Raw genomic sequence first — 6,000 nt, 5'->3', positions numbered from 1 at the left:
GGTCACCATCTTTTTGTGTAAAGAGTATACCTCACACCACCCATTTGTTTGATTTTATTTTTTTTTAAAAAGAAGTGATTAGCAAGGAAAGAGTAAGGTGAATGCCATTGTGAGTGGCCTTTGGAGGAGGCTGGAGACTGTTGCGGCTGGTGAAGAACGACGCAACGAGACAGGATGGTTTCCAACGGGAAGGCGACCTTGAGCCTTTGCGGGCGCTCCCTTTTATTGACAGTTCTAGCTAAAGGTAAAGGGGCCCCTGACCATCAGGTCCAGTCGTGTCCGACTCTGGGGTTGCGGAGCTCATCTCGCTCTATAGGCCGAGGGAGCCGGCGTTTGTCCGCAGACAGCTTCTGGGTCATGTGGCCAGCATGACAAAGCTGCTTCTGGTGAACCAGAGCAGCGCACAGAAACGCCGTTTACCTTCCCGCCGGAGCGGTCCCTATTTATCTACTTGCACTTTGATGTGCTTTTGAACTGCTAGGTGGGCAGGAGCTGAGACCGAGCAACGGGAGCTCACCCCGTCGCAGGGATTCGAACTGCCGACCTTCTGATCAGCAAGCCCTAGGCTCTGTGGTTTAACCCACAGCGCCACCTGTGTCCCTATTGACAGTTCTACATGACAGCTAATGATTAACCCGTTAGCGCAACTTTTAACCAATGGTGGTAGCGCGTGACTCCATACAAGGTGGTGTTCTTGTGCACGTCACTTCCCGGTGCTACCCCAAAATGTCTCCATTGCCTACGTGCAGTTTTGTCATGCCCTCTGTCCATGCTCTTAGCACATGTCACTCTGCACACACACCCTCCCTGTATCCCATTGTCTTCCCTGACTTGTCTTGACCCACCTGGCTCATCCCGTTCTATCCAGTTCTTTCCAGATCTATCATGTCCTTCCTTGTACTGCCATGACCTGTTGCCCTGCCTACCCATGCCTCCCAACCTGTCCTGTTACACGTGTTTTTCTTTCTGACATTAGCCGGTATGCCGGGCTACTCCTTCTGCTTTTGAGGATCGGCGTGGTGTGCCAGCGCCGATCCAGTTGCAATCCCTACATGAGACAGAAAGGTCATGATCACCAATTCTCCCCTTATGGTGAGGAATCTGTAGCAGAATTATTAGACATAAGACCTAAGAGAGGCAGAATGCTAAATGGTTGGTGAAGTTGCTTATTCCAGTGTACAGTCATTGCATTCAGGGCTTTTGGCCAGTTTCAGCAAGGAAATGGTTAGATTCAGCAGTTAACAATTCAGGTTTTGCCACATATTCAGGTCAAAAGTCCATCTCTTTAACCACAGCTCTTTTAACTAGGGGTCTATTAATAAAAGTTGCAGAGAAATTAAGAATTAACTTCTTTGCAAGGCCTCAAATAACATTTGCTACTGTTTTAGTTGAGAATCAAGTTTTTACAAGCTGGTGGGACTGCAAATACACTAAAGATGTTAAAGAAGGTTCCCCTCCCCCCCCACAGATTGTCCCCCAAATCCAGTTATTAAAAAAAATATCAAGAATGGAAGTGCAAACTATAAGAGCAATAGCCTTTGGGGGAGGAGGGAGGAGGAAAGATAAAAACAACTGAACTACATAACTAGACTCCACATTCTGTAGAAAAATGGAGTCTGTTTATGATTTACTGAAATTTCAAAATGCAAGATATTAATCCATACTCATAAGAAGGAGTGTCTTATATGGATCACATATAATTGCTTTGATATGTGATTAGTGTTGTTGATATTGCTAAAGGGGGAAAACCCTTTAATAAACATAAGGAAAGGTGGGAGGTAGAGATTAATACTTATATACCGGTACGTACAGGTGCAATATATTTATTCTTATGTCTTTTATGATAGTATTTTATAAAATCTCTGCACTAGTTATATGATATTTATTATTATTAGTAGTAGTAGTAGTAGTAGTAGTATTAGTATTCTTATTCTTATTCTTATTCTTATTCTTATTCTTATTCTTATTTATGTATTTATATACCGGTACCACACTTCATCCAAAGGTCACATTTAGTTAGTATACAATGGAATATTATCTCTATCAAATCTCTTTATAATTTTTTATGGTTTTTTGTAATGCAGTAGCATATTTATATTATTCTGTGCTATCAAAAAATATTTCCTTCCTTCCTTCCTTCCTTCCTTCCTTCCTTCCTTCCTTCCTTCCTTCCTTCCTTCCTTCCTTTCTGGAATGCATACAAGGAATACACACAAACACACATGCAGGAAAAAATGAAAATGAATACATTCTGCTGATTTACGGCATTTTTTTTAAACCCAAGATTCTACTTTAAACACATCATCATAAGACCTTCAGACTACCATTCCAAAAGGTCTCATAATCAAATTGCTGATACAACTTGTATAAGTCAGGTACCAGTTTGCTTAAAGTCATTAAACTTTAACTATTTTTAAAGTTTGTTAAGTTAAAGTCATTAACTTCAACTATTGTTCCTCTGCCAAAAAGAATCCACAATGAGTAGTCTGAATGACTACAGACCAGTTGCACTTGCTCTGATTATTTTGAAGTGTTTTCAGAAACTGGTACGGAGTTACATCATTTCCTGTCTTCCATCGACATTTGACAACTACCAGTTTGCATACAGGGCGAATAGATCCACAGAGGATGCTATCACTACCAGGGTCCATGCCGCTCTGTCTCATCTGGAGCAGCCGGGGAGCTATGCGAGGCTGCTGTTCGTGGGTTTTAGCTCTGCTTTTAACACTATCCTCCCCCATAGACTGATGTCCAAACTAGAGGCACTTGGACTTTCTAACTCCATTTGTCTCTTGGTTTTGGATTTTTGGTCAGATCGCTCCCAGAGGGTTAGAGTAGGGTCATATATGTCCACAGCCCTTAGCCTTAACACTGGCTTCCCACAGGGTTGTGTGTTGAGTCCCCTGCTTTTTACCCTCTATACGTATGATTGTACAGCTATCCACTCCAGCAACAAGATCATCAAGTTTGCTGATGACACCACTGTGGTGGGGCTCATTTCTGGGGGGGGGGGATGAGTCCGTCTATCGGGACGAGGTGGAACGGCTCTATGGTTGGTGTGGAGATAATAATCTGGTCCTTAATACTGCCAAGACCAAGGAACTGGTGGTGGACTACAGGAAGGAAAAGGCGGACATTCAGCCCCTGTATATTGCCGGGGACCGGGTGGAGAGGGTGGCTGTAATTAAGTTCTTGGGTGTTACCATCAAACAGAGTATGTCCTGGAACACAAATACCACTGCTCTGGCGAAGAAGGCCCAGCAGAGAATATATTTCCTCGGACTTTTAAAAAAGAACAAGCTGAATGAGAGACTGCTGGTGTCCTTCTACCGAGGCTCCATAGAGAGCATTCTTACATACTGTATCTGTGCTTTCTGTGCTTGGTTTTCCAGCTGCACAGTCATGGATAGGAAAGCGCTCCAGAAGGTCATAACCACAGCCCGAAAGATTATCGGTCATCCTCTCCCATCTCTGGAAGAACTATACAATTCCTGTTGCCTTAAAAAAAGCAAATAATATTTTACAGGATCCATCTCATCCTGGATATAGTCTTGTTGGACCATTGGTTATAGCTCTTGGATAGAAACTGTTCTTTAATCTATTCGTTCTTGATTTAATTGTTCTGTATCTCTTGCCCAAAGAGATACAGAACAATTAAATCAAGAACGAATAGATTAAAGAACAGTTTCTGTCCAAGAGCTATAACCATCTTAAATGCTGCAACTAAATAATATGATCCTGGGGAGTTGTGATGGGTGTGTATGTATGTGTGTGAGTGGCTGTAATTGTATTTTTGTTTTGTTTTATGGGATGGCATTCAATTTCGTTGTACGGTATACGTGACAATAAAGTATATATTCTATTCTATTCTATTCTAAACAAAAAAAAAACTTGAATCCAGGCAATATGGAGGACGAGCCTGCTGCAGATCTTAGTAATTTCTGCTCTAAGCTCTTATCAAGCATGCTATGGTGGCTTCCATACCTGCTATTTTCAGGTGTGATTCGTTCATATACCGGAAAATTCAGGTAGTGCAGGTATAGCTGATCAGGAAGTCTTGCACAGCAAACCCAGGAAAATGAACTGGAAAGTGTGGGATAATGCTTGCTTTGATGTGATATCAATTCACCTTCCCACAAACATATCAGAATGAGTGCTCATTAAATAGCCCACTCACATGTCCTTTTAAATGTGTTTATGGGAGTGGTGGGTTATTGGTTTGCTTTTGGTTTGCTTCTTGTTTTTATTCTGCATTCTGTGCTCTCATTTTGTATTTAGATGTTGTGAAACTGCCCTGTGATCTGCGGATGATGATGTTGTTGGCGTCCGTCTGTCTCAAGAAACAATGGAGTGCACCTCCAGGGGTTGCAGTCAAACTGCGGGAGAATCGCAGCACCTGCTGTGGCTGCAGAGACCGGTAACTTGCCATTGCTGCCTCCCACATTGTTTTTGCTTCATTAGCAGCACTGAAATGACCTCTCTGGGGCGCAAGCCTAGGCAGCGTGTACGGAGGTCCTGGGCTGCCCAGACGACAAGACCCCCTTCTTGGCCCCATTAATATGGTGAACCAACTGCCCCAGAAGGAGCATGATGTGTCTCCCATTAGAGGTGCTACCCCTCTCCTGGCACCCATAACCCCTTCTTTGGATGAAGGGTGGCATATAAATTTAATTCATCATCATCTCGTCTCTCTCCAAACAAATCATGATGAATGTGAAATAAACAGGTTGTCTAATGGGACGTGGGTGGCACTGTGGTCTAAACCACTGAGCCTCTTGGACTTGCTGATCAGAAGGTTGGCAGTTAGAATCTGCTCGATGGAGTGAGCTCCTATTGCTCGGTCCCAGCTCCTGCCAACCTAGCAGTTCAGAAGTATGCCAGTACAAGTACATTGGTACCTCTGGTTAAGAACTTAATTCGTTCCAGAGGTCCGTTCTTAACCTGAAACTGTTCTTAACCTGAAGCACCACTTTAGCTAATGCGGACTCCTGCCACTGTGCCACTGGAACACGATTTCTGTTCTCATCTTGAAGCAAAGTTCTTAACCTGAGATACTATTTCTCGGTTGGCCGAGTTTATAACCTGAAGCGTTTGTAACCCAAGGTACCACTGTAGATTAATAGGTACCTCTGCGACGGGAAGGTAAACGGCATTTCCGTGCGCTCTGGTTTCTGTCACAGCATCCCATTGCACCAGAAGCGGTTTAATCCTGCTAGCCACATGACCCAGAAAGCTGTCTGTGGACAAACGCCGGCTGCCTCGGCCTGAAAGCGAGGTGAGCGCCGCAACCCCATAGGCGCCTTTGACCTGGACTTAACCGTCCAGGGGTCCTTTACCTTTTACCTTTACCAAACAGGTTGCCTAGAAGCACCCCATGAAAACATTATGGGTGAAACCCTCTGGGCATGACAACTGAGCTATGTCTTGGCTGGTGCTGCTTCTGTTTGCCTCTTGCCATGCTCTGATCCTCACAGAGTGAAGATCCGGAGTCTGCCGTCCTTGTCCCGTTATGCTAACTTTTGCTGCCACACAGAGGCACTGCGGAGGAAAAGGTAGGGGAAGCTCTGTTGCCAAAACAAGCTTATGAGTTAGAGAAGTTGAGTGCTAGCTGTTGGAGTTTGTTAGCTGTGGGGTGAGTGGAATCGTAGCTCTGAGAGGGGTAAACCACAGTTCCCAGAATTTCTTTGTGGGGCAAACTGCTTTAAATGTGCAGTGGCATGCGGTGAAATTTTGCATAGGGGAACAGTAGGATCAGAGGTGCCACCATGTGAGGGCGATTGGGGGGGGGGAGATGACGGGGGTGGTCATTGCAGCTCTCTCCCTAAGCTGGGCAGAAGCTCCCCAAATTTGGGGAGAAGGTGCCAGGCCTCTGACAGGATGCTGGAGCCCTGCCTGCCTCCTTCTTAAAGCCGGACAGATCTGTGAGTCCTGGTCTGTACTATGATGTGCTGTACATTTTGTAGAACGCTTTACGAGACGATATCATCGTTAATTTTTTTT

The sequence above is a fragment of the Zootoca vivipara genome, chromosome 3 (genome assembly GCF_965207765.1).
Source record: "Zootoca vivipara chromosome 3, rZooViv2.hap1.1, whole genome shotgun sequence".
NCBI classification, from domain to species: domain Eukaryota; kingdom Metazoa; phylum Chordata; class Lepidosauria; order Squamata; family Lacertidae; genus Zootoca; species Zootoca vivipara.
This window is presented reverse-complemented; position numbering follows the sequence as displayed.